The sequence below is a fragment of the Talpa occidentalis genome, unplaced genomic scaffold, assembly GCF_014898055.3.
Source record: "Talpa occidentalis isolate TD23 unplaced genomic scaffold, MPIMG_talOcc4v2.1 talOcc4.8, whole genome shotgun sequence".
Taxonomy (NCBI): Eukaryota; Metazoa; Chordata; class Mammalia; order Eulipotyphla; family Talpidae; genus Talpa; species Talpa occidentalis.
Genome location: NW_023605194.1, coordinates 85176344 through 85199793, shown reverse-complemented (window position 1 = coordinate 85199793; position 23450 = coordinate 85176344). Strand labels below are relative to the sequence as shown.

Genomic DNA, 23450 nt, shown 5'->3' with positions numbered 1-23450 from the left:
TTAGAAAATGATCCCGATGGCTTGATTAACATAGTACAGTTCATTTTCAAAAGAGTAATTTATAACTATTTCATTGACTGGCTAGAGTTCATTAAATTCTATTGATCCTGTGGTATAATTTTATATGTAATGATTAATACATGAAGTTCAATTATCAGTTATTAAACAAAGAAAACAGTCATACATATATTTCATAATTATGAGACTAAGCTAGTGCATAATATGGATTTAAGTGATGAGTGTAACCAGGTAATTGAGAGCAAACTATTATTGGAAATTGTCAAGCAGGGCCTCCCCGGTGGCGCAGCGGTTGAGCACTGGGTTGCGAAGCTGCCCGCAGCCTCTGAAGCACCAGTTCGATCCCTGGCTGCTCCCCAGCCACTGGAGGAGGGTCCCGCATTGCGCACAGACCTCTCTTGCCGCCCGCTGCTCCCCTCAGCAGTGTACTTCGGTCCTTCTGCCTGCTCTGCTCCCCGCTCTGGCTCTGGTGAATTCTCTCACCCTCCCGCGCTTCTGACTGTACCAGTTCTTGTATATATAAATAAATAAATAAATAAATCTTTAAAAAAAAAAAAAGAAATTGTCAAGCAATGGAAAGTTAATAATTCAATGACAATCGCTGCAAACTATATTGTTATTTCTATTATGCTTCTGGCTCTTATCAAGCTGATCTAAGCCTGATAATTAATTTGAAAGGATGCTTTATTTGGAATTAATTTCATAAGGTATTGGAAGAAAAAAGAAACAGTGTTCTGGTTATTATTTACCAAATGGATACTATTAAAATGTTCACGTTAATGAACCTAAACTATGAAGTCACCCAAGGAGAAATATTCTTTTTTATGTCTGTTTCAGTTATGTGAATGTATGCTTGCAAGAGGCAGAGGTTGAGGAATTTGAAGATAAAGCATTTCTCATAATTAAAAGGAATATGTATCTTAATATTTTAATGAAAATATGATTAAATTAGGCACCACTAATTAATTATGTCTCATATTCTAAAACAGTACCTTGCTCTTTCTTCATGTCCACATCCACCTGTAAATTATTTCATGTGAAGTTGAAAGTCTTATTTATTTTGTATCCTCATAGCTTAAGAAAAAGTGCCTTTCATGAAGTAAGCAATCAATAACAATTTGAATGAAAGAAGAGAGTATCAAAGGGAGAAATGATTAAATAAGTGAATGGCATATGAATGACATATTGTGGTTTAAATACATAAATTGTACTGGGTTAAATACATGGGATGATTCTTTTTACAAGTAGTTTTCTTTCAAAATTGATTGACTATGAGAAAAATCAAGATTTTAAATCTGGACTAACAATAACATCAATAATAGCTAGTGTTTACTGATTGTTTGCTATAGTCTAGTTAATTTCTAAACGCCAAGCACTACCAGATTTAATTCTGGATATAAATCCATACAAAAAATGATAATTTAATTTAAATTTAACTATTACCATACTTTGTACATTTTCTTACACACATTGTCAGTTTATATAAGCCTCTTTCACTTCGATGTCAATTTATTACTCTACTGATATGTCACTGTGGACACTAGCACTGCATCGTTAGTCCTTAATTATTATAGTGGATATTGGGAAGCTATTAAAACAGTATATGCCTTCACAGTATACACTCACCAAACAAACATTTACTTTAAGTTGAAAGATTTAGGCACATTAAGATAGCTGTAAGCACTTGTGTTGTGTTTTTTTTTTTTTCCTTTTCCTTTTGGTAATGTCAGTATTCAAGAAAAAACAAGACACATATTTCAGAGATTTTATAATCAAAAGACTTTCTAAACTGGTCTTGCATTTACTGGAATAGTTGGATGTTTGACTTGAAATCAAAGCAATTTATTTTATTTTGTGGACATTTCTTTCACTCTGAGAAGAGTGTTCTGGTCATTGGCCTTTTCTCAATTCATTACTCTACCAGCTCTTCTGTGCCAAAGTGAGAGAACTGTTTGATTCTCTAGAGTGCGAGATATGTTAAAGGTGTCTCTTGCTAATATAATCTTTTTTCAACCATGAAAGATAAAGCTAGTTTTAGTTTGTGGTTTGGAAATTTGCTTTATAGAATATTGTTCTCTATATTGAAACAGAGAACATATATCAGAGAGTGGTCACATTTCAGAAAGTGAAATTCATAAACTGGTGTAGATAATAATTTTAATGAATAAAATTATCTTGTATAGTTAAAATTATTAAAATATAAATCTATGAAATAATGTGTCAAGAGAAATTACACTAAACAAAATTTGCTAAATTAGGTGGATGACTCTGGAATGGAACTCAGCAAACTCTCACTTCATAAAACAAAGTCTACTATTCTCATTTACTTTGACACAAACTCTCTTTGATTCGATACAGTAGTTTGCTCTCGAAGGATGTGGAATAAACCTTTATTATTGACCTTTAAGGTGAAATAAAACCAGCTTCCTGTGAAAGTTTAAATAAAGTCTCTTAGTGACAAAGATATATAGGTTGGCTGACCCTGCAAACTTCTTTTAACCTCAGAATGTAGAGTAAGGAAGAAAAGATCAGAGAAATGTGAATGCAAAATCAGGAACTTCACTTCTACATGCTACCTAAGATATTTCCTTAGGTTAAGTTGAAATTCAGAAATAAGATGTAGACATTAAGATATCTTTTAAAAATATGTGAAATGTGTAAAACTACTTAAAGATATCTTCACTTTTATTTTTACTAAAAAAAATGCCTGACATCTATAAATCTTGGTTGCTTTTGATTGTCTAACCCCATATATGTGAAAAATTACTGTAGTTATTACATGTGATGAATAATTTATACTAAGATAGCTTCCTTTTTTTTTAAAGATTTATTTATTTATTCAAAAACCAGGGTACAGGCCAGATGCACGGGAGGGTGAGAGGATTCACCAGAGACAGAGCAGGGAACAGAAGAGGCAGCTGATGAAATACACTGCAGCAGGCCTGACAGGAGAGGTCTGCTGCGCCATGTGGGATTCTTGAAGGCAGGCTGGGATTGAACCCGCGCTGCAGAGGCTGCGGACAGCTTCACAGTGCGGAGCTCAAACACCTGCACCACTAGGGAGGCCCGATAACTTCCTTTTTTGAAAATTTACAGCATTTAATTGGTAGACTGAAATGAATCCCATAATCCTAAGTTTTCTGTTCTTCTTTTTCCATGGGGTAGTCTAACTTTAATACCAAAATACCTGAGTGAAACTCAAAGAGCCATGATGTACCTAGTGCTCTTATTTACTTAGCTATTACAAAGATGATATTTAAAAGCAGTATTCAAAACTAGTGTGGAAGACAACTTATCTCAGGCACAAAGGATGAACTAAAGTAAATCACATTTTGATATATTACAAAATTTTGATTAGGTTAGCATTTTGATAGAATCTTTAATACATTAAATTATCAAACCAGAAAAGTATCAAAACGCTTTTGGATGGTCAGTATATGTAGATGTTTGATAATTAAAGAAAACTTATCAAGCATATTGAGTTCTGTCCTGCTTAAGTTTCATCCATTTGGATATATAATTACTTCAGACTCTTCTAGAGCAACCAAACACCTTTGTGTAATTAGAATAATGAAATGTGAAGAGAATCTGTACTGGATTTTCCAATGCAAAAATTATGTGGATAGATGAATTGACAGATATATTAATGGGTTGATATTGACAGGGGTAGGTATATATTCAAACATGCATATTTAGACATAGATCCACATGAACACACATACGGGCATATACAGAAATGTTTAGTTCCTTCCGTATTAACTTATGTAGTTAATATCAGCCATTTTCAATTTTATCTCTTCTTTTCATATTGTTTAATTGCATAAAGCATTTATATTCATGCAAATACTTTAAATTGAAACAAGATGTGATTCCTCCTGGATTCAGAATTTATTGCTTCCAGGCATTTTTTCTTAATTATTATATAATATGTATAATGGTTCTTACAGTTGGATCTCAAAATATCAACTAAACAAGCAAAATTGCATGCCAGCTCATTGTATATTACACTGAAATCCACCATCTCAGTAATTTTCACCCAAGCTCCTATTCATTACACATACACACACACACCCCCCCCCATCTCCTCCAGCATTATTCCCTTTAGTTATTTCATAAGATGCAGGAGATTGCTTACTTCTCATTAACTACACTATTTTACCTTACCTCAGGAAGAAAACTGGTAATACCAGAAAATGCAGTATTTCTCTAATAGATGATTTTGTCTAGTACTAACTCATAACATAGCCATTGTAATTTCATACCAATTGTTACTGTAAATGATATAAAAAACTAAATGATATAAAAAACTAATATATATACACCCCTATGTTCATTTCAACTATACACAATAACCAAGACATGAGAACAACCTAAATGCCCAACAACAGATGACTAGGTAAGAAGATGTGGTATCTGTCTGTATGTCTGTCAATCTATAAATATATGTAAAATGGAACATTATTCAGTTATTAAAAAGACAAAATCTTACTATTTGTGATAACATAGATGGAACTTGAAATGGTTATGCTAAGCAAAATAAGTCAGAAAGAGAAACAAACACTGGGTAGTTTCACTCAGAGTTAGAATACATAGAAACAAAGCAAACAAATAAAGCAAACCAAACAAAAACAACTTTCAGACTGACAGAAAAATGATTGTTACCAGAAGGGAAAGGAGAGAAGAGTAGGAGAAATAGGAAGAAAGGCTCATATTGGTAATGGTGGATGTTACTTGAGCTTTGGAAATGGTGTGCTATGGCATATGCATTCATCAAGGCATGAAGCTGTATACTTAAATAGTATTATAAACCAATCTCAAATAAAATTTAAAAAATACTGGTTTCAAATTACAAATTTAAATGATATGATTCAAAATATGATTTTCTTAGGCCTCCCTGGTGGCACAGAGGTTAAACTCTTAGTGGTATCAATCTATTGCCAGCCACTGCAGCATGAGTTCGATCCCCAGGTAGGGAGCTAACCCACATGGTGCAGCAGACCTCTCTTGTCTCACCCACTGCTCCCCTCAGCAGTGTATTTCAGCAGATCTGCTTGTTCTACTCCCCACTGTGTCTCTGGTGAACCCTTTCATCCCCTCACCCAGCACCTCTGGCTTATACCCCAGTTCTTGTATGCATAAATAAAAATAAATAGTTAAAAAAATATGCTATTCTTAATGCATGTTTTAGGAGCTTTATAACTACCATAGAATTACTGTACATAAATAAATGCACACACACACACACACACGTACTCAAACACAGTTATCACCATTCTGTGCTTTCTTACATCCAAGCGATCATCTTATCTTATTTTCTTGTCCTTTTGTTCTTCAAACACTTCCCTGTCCATTACATCATATTCTGCTTTCCCCATTAGTCAGAAGTTAAATAATGAAGAATATCAAATTACTTTCATAATGGAAATGGCCTAGTGATTTCTTTTCAGGTATCTTAGGTTCTTATATATTTTATTTCTTCTGAAAACTAAATTTAAAAGAATATTTAGTTAACCTTTACCATCCTCAGATTAACTATGAATTTTATGAAAGCTATTCTTCAGACTTCCTAATTTCCAAGAGGCTTTAACAACATTTTCACATGATCATATGTATTTCAAAAATTACAAAAGTAAAACATTTTCATCTTCATCCATTATCACTATTTTGTTTTCATATAATTTTCCTGTGGTAATTTTCCTTTCTGTTGGGTGACATTTAATTGACCTTGAAAATTTTTGGTAAACCACCAATAGAAAGCTAAGTTCATAATTAATTTGGGTTAGGAGCCTATATACAAATATGTGCTTTGCACTCTTTTTCACACATAAATTGCTACTTGTCCTAGTATAGTCAGGAGTCTCCAAATGACATGTGGTCTGTGATAAATCACATATATGATGATGGTCCCAATAGGCTATGCCACGAGCCTCGGCTGGTAGTTGGTTAATACCTACCTTGACCTCACACAAAGACAAAATCACCTGACTCATTTCTCAGACTATGCCCCTCTCCTCAAGCAACATAATACTGTATAGAATCTGCTTCTGGGAGTATTTTTTTATTGTCCATAATTTGGTTCTTATTATGAATCATAGTTTAAAAAATGGTTTCATTTCAGTAAGAGAGAAAATAAAAGCAAAAGAACAATGCTTTTATGTTTTCCTTTTGTGTGGGAACTGCGGTGACTGCAAGAATGTGCCTCTCAGACATCCTCTTGCAAAGGACATAACTGACTGAAGGGGCCACCTGTGGAACTCTGAAATCCATCCCAGTGACTGAGCTGAGGCTTCGGTTTGCTAGGCTGAACCCTGCCATTGACTGACTGTGGCAGGGGTCTTAAGTGTGTTTGTGGAAATTGAAGAAGTTCTTTGAGAAAAAGTGTTGACTTCTGACACCCAACAGCCCTGTAGGACTTATCTTAGAACAACAATGAGTCTGAGAGGCTTCTGTTCTATCTTCCTTTCTGGTCTTTGTCTCCTTCATGTGGGGTCAGCCTTGTATCCTCATTGATCCTGACTGTCTACCTGTCGTCTTTCCCCACAGTCATTTTCATAGTTATTTTTAATTCTTATGTGTTTTCTTGAGATTTGCTTCACAGGCATCTGGACAATTATAAGGATCCTGTGATATAGACTTTATTGGGATTTTTTGAGTTTGAGAGCACACACATAGAGGGGTAAAAAAATAGAATGTCTAGGGCCTCCCTGGTGGCGCAGCGGTTGAGCGCTGGGTTGCAAAGCTGCCCGCAGCCTCTGCAGCGCCGGTTTGATCCCCGGCTGCTGCCCGGCCACCAGAGGAGGATCCCACATGGCACGCAGACCTCTCCTGCTGCCCGCTGCTCCCCTCAGCAGTGTACTTCGGTCCTTCTGCCTGCTCTGCTCCCCGCTCTGGCTCTGGTGAATTCTCTCGCCCTCCCGCGCTTCTGACTGTACCCAGTGCTTGTATAAGTAAATAAATATATCTTAAAAAAAAAAATAGAATGTCTAAAATAGATCACATAAGAAATACATTTTAAGGACAATTTTCCAAACTTAATAATAGCCCTAAAATTTATGTTATCAATAAAGGGTGGTGATACTTTCACTCTTCTGAACTGTAATTTTTTTTTAATTATAATCCATACAGTTTACAAGCGAGACTGAATTGAATTTCTATACTCTCTTTATAAAATCAATGTTATGTAATGAGGCCATTTAAGTAATTTATGTCAAAATTATATGTAGATATGTAGATTATATGACAAAGGCAAGAGAAACATTTTATTAACAATGTTGTTTCTTTACTGGATTTTAAAATTGTGGTTATTTATCAATTTCTCTGTTTCTGCAATAGTTGTATTTCTATGAACTCTAAGAGAATACAATTATATCTAATATTTTACTCTTAAATTTGTATTATTTCTTTTAAAAGGATACCCCAAATTACATAATCTTCAGATGCCATTAAACTTGAATATGACCACCCTACCCTTTTCTGTAAAGGCAAAAAGAAGGAACAAGATGGAGAAAGAATTATCCTAAGTAATCATTTCTTCCTTTTCTCCAAGCTAGATTAAGGAGCTGTGTCTCTGTACATTGTGAGGAAGAATGGAAAGAATTATACTTTGTATTATTGCACTAATATTTATTTAGTGACCAGAACCAAGAGATCCTTTTTGTTCAAGTTCATTTCCACTAATTTAGCCATGGATTTTTTTTTTTTACTTTGAACTAATGATGTAGTATACCAATTTAGTTGTCATGTTTACATATGTATTTTTTCAATATTCCAATAACTTTATGTGAAGTTTAAGATAATTAAAAATTACAACTATCCTTTCATAAAGTGTCATGTACACTAAAATAACATTTTCACAGGCTTGCCATAATTTTCTTAGTAGATTATTTGATCTGCAATTTGATATCAAATTTGATATCAATTTGATATACATTATTTGTTATGTAATTATTATTGCTATATATTATTTTTGTTTACATATTGAAATGTTTCCTTTATTTTCAATTTCTCTTGTATTGTTAAGTTTTCTATATTTTTTACTCCTTATTAAATGTACTTCTATACAATTCTACCTCTACTGCTCCTTCTATCTTACCTACTTTTTGGTTTATAATTGATGTCCATATCTATCACCTGAATCTATTTTCCTGCAAACTAAAGAATATTCAATGATCAAGGCAAGTTTTTAAAGTATATTTTATGCTATGTGCACTTTTTATTATCTTATTTCCATTTGGGAAATTTATACATTTTAACCTCTTACCTTGAATTCCTTACTGCTTAATGTCACTACAATATGTCTTCATATGAACAGTAAATTGTTAGATAATTATTCCCTTATTTTAAAATATCTGTCTTCCTTTATTTTTACCAGATATAGAAAATGCAATTCACTTTTTTTTGGCCTGTAGCTGGCATTTTCCCTTTATTTCCACTCTAGCTAAAGATACCGCGCTTTTCATTGTTCTCAATGGAAGTCTAACCTGAATGCCAGAGAAAAGTGGTGTTTTCTATATGACAACATTGAGAAGAAATATATGAAAAGAAAAAGACACTTTTAAGGAAGTCCCATTCATTGTATACTGGGACTTATAACCTGAAGCAACTGCATATTAGAGGAGGGTGGAGCGGGGTGGAAACTCACCTTCATGGAGAGATGTGTTTGTAACAATGAGTTTCTGTGCTCTGACTGGGACAAGGCTTCAGATTAGTTTGAGTTTCATTGGTCATCTATCTCTTACTATCTCGATTTCTTATTCTAGACTCAGCTTTATGTTTTTAGTATTCTATTTCGTATTTCCAGACAACTAATATGAAGTTTATCTCAAACCATGTGCAAATAGTTTCTGAAAACTGGTTGTTCATAAGGTAAGGTTTAGAAATAACAGACTGTTTAGGAAAATCAGGTTTTATAAATTTAAACTAAATTCAATCAGGCTGAAAAGCAAGCTAAGTGAAAGCCATTTCACAAGTGTTTAAATGATAAAATTATAAGAAAATCCTGACAGAAGGAGCACAGACCAGAGGAATTTGTATCTGTAACTGCTTTGCACTAAAGATGACGTGAAAACGAGAAAAATAATTGACTTCTTAGTGATGTTTGTGAAAATTAGTGTACAGAAACCCTATTTCAAAGAGGTTTGAAGACAGAGAGCGCCCAGGCATATGCAAATCAGCCAACTACAGGACTACACAAGCCTGTATCTCATGGGAGATGATGTTTCCACCTCTGGAGGAACTGAGGGGCTTCCCCGGGGGATCAAACTGGTATTTTTTTTAAAGATATATTTATTTATGCATACAAGAACTGGAGTACAGGTCAGAGGTGCAGGGGGTGAGAGGATTCACCAGAAACAGATGGGAAACAGAACAGGCAGACTGACTGAAACATACTGCTGAGGAGAGCAGTGGGAGATACAGGTGAGGTCTGCTGTGCCATGTGGGTCAGCTTCCTGGAAAGGGATTGAACTCGTGCTGCAGTGGCTGTGGATAGCTTCACAGTGCTGTGCTTAACCCCTTGAACTACCAGGGAGGCCCCATACTGGGATTTTTAGCCTTGAATTTGAGAAAGTGTTCATGGGTCTGTCTAAAAACACATTCTGCTGTTTGTTTCTGAATTCTCATTTGGTTGCTGGGATAACTTTAGTTTGAAGTCAACAGGTTTAAGTTCATGTTCCATATGAAGTAAATACATTTGTACAGGGCCTCAGTTCTAAGTCTGCCTGGTCCTTCATGGTGGCAGATGGGAAAGCAGGTCATGAAACTCATATGTGGGGCCAGGAACAAGTTATCACAGCAACAGGAGACACACAGGTAGCAACAGCATTACCTGTCACTGGCCTGTCCTCAGCCAGTGGCTTGGGAGGCAGCAGCCCTGTCTAGACCCCTGTGGTAGTAGGTCCCTAAGGCCCCATTTGGCCTTCGAGGCCCCCTGGGTTCCCCTGGGGTCCCTCATCCCTGGCAGCAGCAGCAAAGGCAGCAGCAATGGCAACAGTGGTAGCCTTTGGGGCTCGGGCTGCAGCAGTGTCCCCCAGCCCATCAATAAGTGTCCCCTCAGGAGCCCTATTACTTTTTATACGATTATAGGTGAAGCCAGCACAGGTGAAGTTTGGGCCAAGTTTATACAAGCCTGTGTCACACACGGAAACTATACATCAAGGTTCCATGCTGCTCCCCACACATGCGGACCACATGTCAAGGCTACATGTTATCTCCTGGGCCACCTGTGATGGAAGGTCACGGTGAAAGAGTCTGAGAAACTTGGAGAACACTTTTTTCACAGGCCCTACAATGTGTCCATTAAAACAGAGAAACAATGCCTTGCTCCCTTCTACCATACAACAAAGGATTGCTCTCCAAATCCATGATTGTGCTCTCTGCCCAGGAGGGGAGACTCTGTGTCCTTTATCACTCACAACTTGTGACTGGCGGGAGATGAAGAAGTAGAAAGTGATGCTGGCACAGCCATGTCTTCTGTCTTTCCTGCTTTGCAGTCAGTCTGGCAGTCAAGGTGTTTTTCCACAGTCCCCGCTCCTACTGGCGGCTTCCTCCTCAGGCTCTGGCTTTGTCTAACACTAGATGCCCCACTTTTTCCTACAGAAAGATAGATAAATGCTTTCCAGTGTTATTTGCCCTGGGGTGCCTTGCCATTTTTTGTTGGTTAACCTTGTCTACACTTCTGAAAATAATCCTTTCCTTAAATCACTTTCAGTAAAACCCTTTTGAACTTGCTTTCTGATTCCTGCTGAGACCTGGGCTGACACAGTCGTCCAATGCCAGCGTCTGAATCTGAGCCCAAGCTGGTGGCTAAGGAGCTTGTTCTCTACCAGCACTGGCGGGCTGGGGTGGTGGAGGGGGGCGAGAAGGGGTGTTAGATATACCAGTGCTACAACTCTCTGTGAGTTGTCAGCTCAAGCCAACAACAAAAGGTTCTTTGAGACGCCAGGCCCAGGGCCTTTGGTGTTCTTTTCAGGCAATGTTAGAGGCAGGCGGGAGGCAGGTGTGACAGCCCCTGGTTTCTGTGAATCTCTTTGGCTTCACTTATTTCTTCGGAGGTGGGCTGCTGGATGTTTCTTGTTCCTCAGAGGTCAGCAACAGCCAGTCTGAGAGAGTCAGTCTGTCTTCTGAGGCCAGGAACCAAGAGAATCCTTCTCAGGCACAGTGTGAGACAGTGCTAGTGTGTGTTCTAAGCTGGCTCCTGCCCTGCCTGCTTTGTCTCCATTCTCAGGATCTCCCCCACTCCCCCACCTCTCCGACTGGACTATTTTCAATCCTATGGCTGATTGGACCATTTACCAACAAGCTCATAGCTTGCACCTGATCAGTCCATACCAGGAGCCAGGAACCATGTCCACGGGCCTCTCAACTGCCTGCAGCTGAAGAAGTCATAGCATTGAGCTGGTGCAGTGGGCTTCAGGAGCTGCAGGCCCTGGGGTGGAGTGGTAGGGGAGCCACTACTGTCCACCATCACTGTTGGCCTCAGTCTGCAGCCTGAGACCCCAGTAGGACCACTGGTGGTGGATGGTAAAATGCCTGCCATCCGCTACTGCTTGCACCACCCACCAGCAGTGCGGAGGGGCCAAGCACTGAGGCCCAAGGACGAGGGCTTCTGGTTTCAAAACTTGGTTTCTCAAAGAATACTTCCTGCTTGCTATATTTTTAAGTGTGAGTCTACTCGATGTTGGGGTTCTCTCTATTTCACTGAGTACTCTGGATCCATGGTATCAGCAGATCCAGCTCATTCGGGTGAACAGACTAACATTTTAAATTGTCGTTAAATATTTGAATACATTTCCTTCTTGGATATAAATAAGAATGGATTTTCTACTATATTGGGTAACACCTCTTCCTATTTCCTGGAAGCGTCTGCTAGGGGTTTTAACCTGTAGGCTACAGTGGCATGAAAGGCCTTTATACTTAACTTTAAACAGCATTTGTTCTTTATCTAACAGGTATATTTTCAGCACTCTGGTCATAACACAGAAAGAGGAGTTAAATTTCTACTTTAGAATTGTGAGTAGTAAATTCGAGAACACTAAACTTTCTATGACACCTCTGATTTTTATGTCACTATTATCTTTATAGCTCAGTATTTGAAAGGGCTGATAACTCGAAGGGTCTTCATCCTTTTTTGCCAGAACAGATGTTTAAAGAGCTAAGTTGTGTTTGAAATTATATATATAATATATATATAACATATATATTATATATATAGTTTATATACTCTAGTAAAAGGTAACTGTAAAATGATTTCAACAATTTATATTAATATTAAAAAATATACATATAGGTGTATACACATGTAACAGCTATACATACACATATAATGCTTAAATGTATATGTGTGTGTTCATATACATATATATATAAAACAGTTGTTTTCAAAATAGGCAAAATAACCAACCATTTTAGTAATATTAAAAATATATAGTTAATATTTGAAACTATTGTAAATGGGTACATTTGAAATGTGGGTGGAATTAAATACTATTATTTCCATGAGACTAGGAATACTTGGATCATGTTTCAATCCTCATGCTTACTAATGGTACAGAAAATATGAGATAACTGAAACTGAAGCTATTTTGCAAGTTTATTAAATCTGCTCAAATATTCTTTTTGGATTAGATTTCGAGACTAAGACTGGCCTTTTTACACTATTCTAAGTGCTGTCCCAGATAATCAATATATTGGCCTGTGTTTTGTGGGAGGCCCATTTTGGAGGGATGGCAGGGCCTTGACAGTTCCTTCAACATATTACTATCATTTTATTTTCCCTTTAAAGCCAATAAAGTCCTTCAGGTGTAAATGCAATGTGATTGATGTCTTAAACTCTGAGCATTCAGATTCTAAACTCTCCCTCTGGTGTGTATTCTAGTGTAGAGCAGAGGGCATGTGCTAATAAGATGTGTCCAAGTTTTAAAGAGGGATAAGAAGTTCTCTTAATAATTTATTTAAAGTAATTCAGAGCATAATAAACTTAATGGTACACAACAAAATTTGAGAGGCTTTACAGAATTTCAGCATAAAGGTCCCAGTAAGCATTTCTCTACTTAAAAAAACAAATTAAATTACAGCTGGGCCAAGAAGTGCATATTTTTGCCTTTGTATAGTTCTTGTTGTTGCTATTTGTGTTGACTTTATTGACAATAAATTTGGGAAGGGTTTTGAATTAGAATTTAGAATTAGAATTTAGTTGCAATAATTCCACATTGTTTTCTATGTCTATTTAGGAAATGTAAATTTATATTTAATTGAAATTCATCTGAGTTTAAGATAGAAATGAATGTTTCTATCTAATTTAGAATATCATTTTATAAACATATTTTCAATATTATTGTCTGGAAATAGAAAATCTAAAACACTTCTGACTTTTATGTTTCCTGGCTAGAGTTATATAAATTACAGAAACTACTTGGGCCACAAAATAACACTTAACCATTATTGAGAGGTGAGATGTATTTATAAGTTCTGCCAGTAAGTTGATCTAAGCTCAGGTTATATTTTTTTCTGACATAGAGTGAGTATTATTATCATATGCACAAAATTGTGGCCTGTGATTATATGTGTTTATGTGTGAATTAATACAAGATGATGGTCCAAACTTGATTTGATAATAGTTTGAGAAATCTCATCAGATAACTATAAAGAAAATGGAAGCATTCAGAACAAAGGAATACAGTACGATTTACCATCACCTCTATTATTTCAATACAGCAACTGTGATTCATAAAATAACATTTCGTCTAAACACAGACTACATTTAATATGTATTTAACTTGTTTGATAAAAGTAACATTGAATTATAACAATATATAAGTTGCAGGTGTGCATCATTACAAGTCAGCATTACAAATCTGTACACACTAAATTAAGTTTATCATTAAAAATCTAATTTTATCTTTTTAACTGACTTTCCTATACCCTGTCCCACTTCCCTTCTGGTAACCACTAATATGGTCTTTGAGTCTCAATGGTTAGTTTTATTTTATTTGTTCATTTGTTCGTTTTTTAATTTGCCTAATAAAAAGCACCCTAAAAGTTACCTTAAAGTTTGTATTGTAACTATTTTCAACATGAAGCTTGATTACTTAACTTAGTATAATTCATTCATAGCAGACATATTATTGTAAATGTTAGAGTATATTTATCAAATTGCAAACCAGTATGCTCTGATATGTACTGTGAAATCTATGCTAAATATTTATAAATATTCCCAGCTTATTAATACTTTTAAATAACTTTTATATCACATAAAATGCCCCGTATTTTGTTATGCACACATCACAGCACTTTAGTTATCTGCTCACAATGGAAAGGCAGCTGTTAGGCAGCCCACTGAGTTGCTGAGGGCCTCACATATTCACAAAGATTGGACCATTAATTCTGACCTGTCACCTGCTTGGATGGTCCGTGAAACCACTGCATGGACAGTGACTCAACATAGATACTTAGCAATGGTATCACTAACATACAATGCATAAAAACATCACCCTGTTTGTTGACTGAAAGAAAATCCAATATATCTATATGGGAAAACAGGAAGAAATTCAAGTATAAATTCATTGCCACAATCTATTCATTAAGAAAATATTAAGCAAATACCATGTGTTAGATACCTGTGTAGGTAATAAATGTGATAAAAACAAGTCAGATACACCAATCTCTGTTCATACACAGTATAGTCTAGTTGGAGAATCAGATACAAGAAAAGTAAAACATCTAATAGGGTGGATAGTGGTAAGTGGTAAGCATTGATAATAATAAAGCAGGAAAGGGGAAGCTTAACTATAATGAACAGTAGCAAGGACCTTAGAAAAAATGTGTTTTGATTAAAAAAATGAAGGGATTGTTACCTATATGGAGAACTATAAAATCAGTCCGTATTCAGCAAGAGGAATATATGCTTATTAAGAAATTTATTGCAAGGATTTGGTTTACTTGATTTTGAGGTCTGGCTCAGAAAACCTGAAATCAATAGGGAAGGCCATTAAGAAAGGCAGCCTGGAACTTACGTGTTGAAGTTGAAGCTGCTTTCCATAGGCAGAATTTCTTCCTGTGGGTTGTCTCAGTTCTGCTATTTAAGGCTTTCAAATTGTCGAGTCAGGCTCACTGAGGTTATATAGAAAGTTGAAATTTATCAGTCTATTGATGGTATTTAAAGCTGTGAATTTGAATCAGAAAACAATAAAGAGACTTAATCATTGATTTTGGTTTTTTATATTTTAATTGTTTTTTAATTATCTTTAAACTTCTTTAGACTTTTAATAGATTTTTAAGGAATTACACTTTCACAATAATTTTAAATGCTCCATAGTGCATTAAAGAGACATAAGAAACACTCATCATCCTATCTCTAAGGAGTTAGTGATAATAAATTTTGGCCTGTATTCTTCCAAAATTTTCATAAACATTTTGCTACATAAATTATTTAAAATCACATACTGGGGCCTCCCTAGGGGAAGCATTAATCTAGGGGTTAAGTCTTAACTCTATCACCACCATGGCCTGAGTTTCATGCCCAGCCAGGTAGCTAACCCACATGGCGCAGCAGGCCTCTCCAGTCTCGCCTCCTACCCGCCCTCAGGAGTTTATTTCAGTAAATCTGCTTTTTCTGCTCCCCACTCTGTCTCTGGTGAGTCCTCTCACCCCCCCACACCTCTGGCCTACATCCCAGATCTTGGATGCTAAACAAATCTTTAAAATCAGACTGCATTCATTTTATAATTTTGCTTCAAATTTCATATAAATAGTGTCTCTAAGATGGCATAATATTCTATTGTATATAATATTTAACTCTATATACTGTTTTTCATTTATCTTTTTCTTCACTTTATGAATATTAGAGTAATGATTATTAAGTATTAAATTATAATTACATTTATATATTATGATGACATTTTAATAGATATTTAGTCACAATGTTCCCTATTCAGTAATTTACAATGGTGTTAAATAGTATGTTTTATTGATAATCTGAAATGTTGGTTCGTAGATAAAGATCAATATTTTGTGTGAAGTAATAAAAGCACATAAAGCAGAAATGGTGTGTTATAAATGAAAATAATCTCTTTTTCAGCAAACTTAGGCAATCAAAAATGAGTAAAATACCTTGTTTACTGCTGGGGGAAGATAGAGTATCTGTATAATTTAGACAACCTACTTCCTAGAAATAAATGAGAAAAGCTTCTTAAATATGTGTGTGACCAAAGATAGGGGAAATGATGTTTAGCAACTTTTTTATTATCTTACTATTTCTTGAGAAGTAAAGTTCTCAGACATCCTTAAGCTTACTCTCACAAAGTATGCATTGAAGACCTAATTCTCAACACATCAATTTCTGAGCTCTAACTTACCAAAGACTCATCTATCCCCACGGAGCAATTTCTACTTTTGCAAAATGTAGGAAAATGTCACATCTGACAATTACTCAAAAAATTCAGTTTCACTCAAAAGAGGCGATTTGTGAAAGAAATTTACACACACACCAAGCCTGTGGAAATCTAAAATGAGATTGAAAACAAACCTTGAGCTGCTTGAGACCTTGTCACTGCCTTGCCCTTTGGTTTTTCACATCATTACTGTTTTGCCTTTGCTGAATCCTTCTTCCCTGCTCTCCTAGCTGCTGGTTACTGCCACTTTGATCCCTGCCTAAAAGTGCCTACTCTATAATGAGTCAGCTCACTGTGGTAGTTCATCAAGGAAATGACTTTTTCTTTCCAAATTCAAATTAATATTTTAGCTCCTTGTTAGTGTGATGACACTGGTGTTCTCTCATCAACCAGTGGAACTGCTTTAATGAGACGGTGGCTCAATAAGGAGCGGGTGAACAAAGGGTCGCTCCTAAAATAATTTGTTTTCTATAATTCACTGAAATCGAAAGTATACGGTATTTCCTTGAAGATAGCAACAGTGCTGAACAAAACCAAATGCAAGCTTCACTTATATCTAATTGCAAAGGGAAACATATCTATCATAATTACAACCTAGGAAGTTACTTTATCATAAATGTAAGTAAAACTGAAAATCAAAACTCTTAATTTAAATAATCAGTTTATATAGATATAAATTCTCTAATAAAATTTGTTCAGGGGAAAAGAAATAGCTATTTAGATGCTATCTATGTTGATGCTTGTTAGTTTACCTACTTTTTAAATAATATATGTGGTTTAAAATGAGAAGCTCTAAAGTTAAATTTCAGTTAACACATGTGTGAAAGCCATCTCAAAAAATAAATTTAAACTGCACTAATTTCAAAAAAGCTAAAACAAATGAGAAAGCAAAGAAAGATCAAAATAAACACAATTATCTGGCAACCAAGGTGGGCACTGGACTAACTGATATTTTCTTGGCATGGATGAGAATCACTTATTAATTGTTATTATTTCAGTTCCTCTAGCAGATTATTATGTAGGAATTCTATTTTGTCATCAGAAAAAGCAATAATGCTGTGCTTTCAGGAAAATAATTTTGTTCTCAATAGGAACACAGTTGGTTTATTTAGAGTTTATTACCATGGCTATTTTTTTTTAAAGATTTATTTATTTATTTATTTATAAAAGCACTGGGTACAGTCAGAGGAGCGGAGGGTGAGAGAATTCACCAGAGCCAGAGCGGGGAGCAGAACAGGCAGACTGACTAAATACACTGCTGAGGGGAGCAGCGGGTGGCAGGAGAGGTCTGCACGCCATGTGGGAACCTCGCGGTGGCCGGGGATCGAACCAGTGTTGCTAAGACTGAGGGCAGCTTCGCAGCCCAGTGCTCAACCGCTGCACCACCAGGGGAGGCCCTAACAAAGCTATTAAAATCAAAACAAGGAGTGATTCAATAAGTGGGAGAACATGCTGTAAAAAAGATAATAGAAAATTTGGAAATTTCAGCTTAGTTTGTGAATCTGGGTGAATTTCTGGTTACTTCAGCATGTCAAATTTTTATCATTTGGTAGTTGAGGTAACTGGACATGATACCTTCTGTCTCCTTCAAGCTCTCAAGTTTGATAATTCAGTGTCAATTTGTGAAGAACTTTGTTAGTGACATACCCACTGGTGATGGGCTGAGACAGGGGAGGTGTGGTGATTAAGTATTGGGAAACTGGCCAGGGAGCAGTGTTCCCCCCTGGAATCTACCTCACCTCTTTGGAAGACCCTGCTGGAACTTACAGAAATTAAGCTGTAAGTTAGTGTTTTGAACACTGTAACCCACTGCACAAATGCAAGTCATCAATAGAGCACTTAGCGTCTTAAACGGATTTCATAGCTAAAAAACAATTCTTTCAGTGCTCTTTAACTATCCAGGAGTGTAGCCCTTGAGAAAGAAAGTTCAAAATGGAAAGGAGGACTCAAGCTAGATAGAAATGAAAAAAGCAACTGGAATTCAAATACACATTTTAGTGATTATTAAGCACAAAATCTGAAAATTACATTAAAGATATTTGAATCACTAGCCCATGATCTTCATTAACAGCAGATAAACCACAATCACTGTGTTCTTAAAAAGTCCTGAAGTTATTTATTTGTTCAAAAATGATTAATTAATAGGTGTTAGCCATGGGTTAGGTAATATACTAGGCCATAGAAATACAGAGATTCATAAGAAATATATTCTGCCTTAATGGAGTTCACAATTCTTGTGTTGATTGTTCTCTCATCCTGTAATTTAGTATAGCATCACAGGATGTGAGCAACTGCCTGGAAGGCATTGTTTTTTTTTTTTTTTTTTTTAAGATTTTCATTTATTTAGTCATACAAGAACTGGGGTATAGGCCAGAGGAGCGGGGGATGAGAGGCTTCACCAGAGACAGAGTGGGGAATAGTACAGGTGGATCTACTGAAACTGTTCTGAGAGGAGCAGTGGGTAAAACAGGAGAGGTCTGCTGCGCCAGATGGGGTAGCTCCCTGGCCAGGTATTGAACACATGCCACAGTGGCTGGTGATAGCTTGATAGAGTTTAACCCCTGCACTACCAGGAAGGCCCAAGAAGGCATTGGTTTTATAGATAACCTACAGTGAATTACTCATAAAAATTGCCCCTCAAAGTTTCCACAAAAAAAATTCACCTTGCTTTTTTATTCTTCTTTCTGGTAAGGTAAATTATATCACTCATAGGCAGGAATAAATTATTTTAACAAATACAATATAAAAGAGGTGTTTCTTGGAGGGGGCGGAGCAACATGGCGGCGAGGAGACGCTGCGAGTAAGATCTCCCATTAAAAAAAGTTAATAGGGAGGAAAAGCGGCAGGTCCCAGTGAGAACCGGGACACGGAAGATAAACGGGTGACTCCAGCAAACTACCCGAAGAAGAAAGTGGCCATAAAAGAGGACTAGAAGGGAGGGAAGCGCAGAACCCTGCTCCCCTCCCCCGCCCACAGAGGCGGCACTCTCCGACCGGCAGAGAGGAGGGAAACAACAAACCAAAACAACCAACAAGAACAAACGACGCAGCAAGCGGGACTGTGCGTGGAAAGGAACTATAGCAGCCACCACACCCCGTGAACGGGAGCTGAGGCGAACCCTGCAGGTTCCGCCGCAGCGGTGAGCGAACGGCTCCGGGCGCCATTAGAGAAGAACAAAGACCCCTGGAGACGCACACACAGCCCGGGCTGCCGGTAAGCTTGCGTGGAAAAGTGGCGCGCTCGGCGCGCTTGAAAAGCAAGTGCAGACCGGGATCGCAGCTGCCCAGGTCCCCGCGCCTGCGACCTAGGCTTGCGGGGAGACGACCTAGGCTTGCGGGGAGACGCGCGGAGGTCCTCACTGACGTGAAGGTCCCTCCCTGAGTGAGCAGGAACCAGGCGCCCAGGCATGGGAGCGGTGCAAAAGGCGCCATTCCCGCGCCACTGAACTGGGCTACAGCCCGCGTCCTGGAACTGAGGGCTTTGAACTGAGACCCGGGGCACGAAAATTCGGGGCGTGGGTTCTCCACGACGGTGGGGCACAAGGCAGACACAGCACCCCAAAGCTGTTGAGGTGTACCCTACCATTCCCGCTCTGTTCCCTGTCCCACAGGGTGGGGGAGGCGAAAAACAGCCCCCCAAGGACAATAGGAGAGATCTCTGGCGCCACCTAGCGACCAGGAAAAAAAAAGTCACTAACACCCCATAGAACAGGAAATTTCTTAAGACTGCTTGAAAAGGGCAGAAGGCTTCTGTAGGACCCAGTGGCCAGCCAGGAAGTTATTCCACGCCAGGCCCCTTCCGACCAGCAGTCTGAGCCCACAGAGGGAGCAGGCACCCACGTCCGGGGCAGACCGGGTGCGCAGAAGAGTGTGCCTGAAACCGGAGGCGCAGGGACTGCATCCCGCTTCGCCATTTGAGAACAGGGACATTTCTTCAGTAAAAACTGCCTAAAACCAGCAGAAAGCTCCCCCAGAAGACAGAGATGGCTCCTGGAAGAGCCAGAGGGGAGCGGAGAAGTTCACCCAAGATGTCAGTCAGTCCGAGCAACACAGTGTCCCAACGCATACGACAAATTAGAAAACAGACAGTAGGGAGTAGAAGAACCACACGCAACCTAACAACTCCTCAGGAAAGAAGCACACCACAAAAAGAAAACCACTCCCCAGATTGCAACGACAGCAACTTGGAAGAACTTCTGAGCCTTCCAGAAAGAGAATTTAAAATTGCCATGATTAAAAAGTGATAGATCAGAAGAAGGAAATTGAGTCCCTAAAGAGGGAAGTAAAAGAAATGCAGGAGATCAAAGAATTAATGGAGGAACTAAAGAACTCCGGGAAAAGCAAGGAAAGCAGAATAGATGAAATGGAAGAACGAATAAGTTCTCTTGAAGACACAGAAATAAAAAGAACCAAAACAGAAAAGGAAAGAGAAGTACGAAGGAAAAAGAATGAAGAAAGACTTCGGGAACTATCTGACTCCATGAGGAAAGGAAATATAAGAGTTATAGGAATGCCAGAAGGAGAGGAGAGAGATGTAGGAACAGAGAAAATATTCCAGGAGATAATTGAAGAGAACTTCCCAAATGCGAAGAAGGAGCTGAAAATTGATATACAAGAAGCAAGAAGAACACCAAACTTCCACGATGAAAGGAAAAGCACAGCAAGACACACAATAGTAAAGCTCCCAAGAATCCAGGACAAGGAAAAAATAATGAAGCTGACAAGAGGGAAGAAACAGATAACATTCAAAGGAAAACCAATCAGGCTGACATCAGACTTCTCTGAAGAAACACTACGGGCAAGGAGAGAGTGGAGGGACATAGTCAACAGACTCCAAGAAAACAGATGCCAACCAAGAATACTCTATCCCGCAAAGCTCTCTTTCCTCCATGAAGAAAGAATATGGACCTTCCCAGACAAAGAGAAACTCCGGAATTTCATTACGAATAAACCCCCACTCCAAAAAATACTACAAGGAATCCTAAAGCCAGAACCTCAGAGGGACGAATAACAACGAAAGAAGACCAAAAAAAAAAAAAAAAAAGTTATTAAAAGAATAAATAAAATCAAAGGAAAGACAAACATAATGGCAAATACAGATGCTAACATATCAATATTAACTCTAAATGTAAATGGCCTAAACTCTTCAATAAAAAGACACAGAGTTGCAGCCTGGATTAAGAAACAAAACCCAACCTTTTGCTGTCTCCAGGAAACACATTTAGCTACAAAAGATAAAAATAGGCTCAAAGTCAAAGGATGGAAAACAATCCTACAAGCAAATGGGCCAAAAAAGAAAGCAGAAACAGCTATACTTATATCAGATAAAACAGACTTCAAACTCAAAAAAATAAAAAGAGACCCAATGGTCACTACATTATGATCAAGGGGACAATACTTCAAGAAGAAATAACACTCATTAACATATACTCACCAAACGAAAGAGCACCAAAATATATCAGACAACTGTTGTCCTCTCTGAAAACAGACATCAGAGAAAACACATATGTAGTGGGAGACTTCAACACACCACTATCAACAATGGATAGATCAACAAGACAAAAAATAAGTAAAGAAACTAAAGCTCTAAATAAGGACCTAGAGCATTTGGGCTTAACACACATCTATAGAACACTAAACCCCCAAAAAACGGAGTACACATTTTTCTCAAGCGCACACGGATCATTCTCCAGGATCGATCACATACTAGGGCACAAGACAAACATCAACAGATACACCAAGATTGAAATCATACCAACCATCTTTTCTGACCACGAAGGCATCAAACTAGAAATAAATCATAAAAAGAAGGCAAGGAACTATCCTACCTCATGGAGATTAAAAGCCACGCTACTGGAAGACCACTGGACTAACGAGGAGATCAAAGAAGAAATTAAAAAATTCTTTGAATTGAATGACAAGGAGGACACCAATATCCTAAATGTATGGGATGCAGCAAAAGCAGTAATAAGAGGAAAATATATAGCAATAGAAGCTCACATCAAAAAACAAGAAAGAACTCAAAGAAACAACCTAATCTCGAAGCTCAAAGATCTAGAAAAAGAACAACAAAAAAACCCCAAAACCAGTAGAAGAAAAGAAATAATAAAAACCAAAGCAGAAATAAATGAAATTGAAACTAAAAAAACAATCCAAAAGATCAATGAAACCAAGAGCTGGTTCTTTGAAAAAATAAATAAAATAGACAAACCCCTAGCCAGGCTCACAAAGGAAAAAAGGGAGAAAGCACAAATACACAGAATCATAAATGAAAGAGGAGAAATCACAACGGACACAGCAGAAATCAAAAGAATAATCAGTAACTACTATGAACAGTTATATGGAAACAAGTTCAACAATCTAGAGGAGATGGACAAATTCCTACAACTCTACAATCACCCAAAGCTAGATAAAGAAGAAATAGAACACCTAAACAGACCAATTACAAGCAGCGAAATTGAAATGGTAATTAAAAACCTCCCCAAAAACAAAAGCCCAAGACCTGATGGATTTACAAATGAATTCTACCAAACATTCAGAGACGAATTAGTGCCTATCCTTCACAAACTCTTTCAAAAAATTGAGAAGGAAGGGACAATACCAAACACGTTCTATGAAGCCAATATTACACTAATACCAAAACCGAATAAGGACAACACAAAAAAGGAAAACTATAGGCCAATCTCCCTAATGAACACTGATGCAAAAATCCTCAATAAAATTTTAGCTATCAGAATCCAACAATGTATCCATAAGATAATTCACCACGACCAAGTTGGATTCATTCCAGGGGCACAAGGATGGTTTAACATCCGAAAATCAATCAACGTTATCCAACACATCAACAAAAAGAAATATAAAAACCATATGATAATATCAATAGATGCTGAGAAAGCTTTCGACAAAGTGCAACACCCATTCATGATAAAAGCCCTTGAAATTCTTGGGATACAAGGAACATACCTCAACATCATAAAGGCCATCTATGACAAGCCAACAGCCAGTATCATTCTCAATGGTGAAAAGCTGAAAGCAATTCCATTAA

At 37.4% G+C, this 23450-nt stretch overlaps 1 long non-coding RNA gene across 1 annotated transcript in view; it reads right to left on the bottom strand.

Moving 5' to 3' along the window:
* LOC129144960 (uncharacterized) overlaps positions 1-23450 on the bottom strand; it is a 283436-nt gene that overhangs the window by 77317 nt on the left and 182669 nt on the right. The window contains exon 3 of the long non-coding RNA XR_008549852.1: positions 15030-15178. This is a non-coding gene — a long non-coding RNA (uncharacterized LOC129144960). The remainder of the gene's footprint in view (positions 1-15029; positions 15179-23450) is intronic.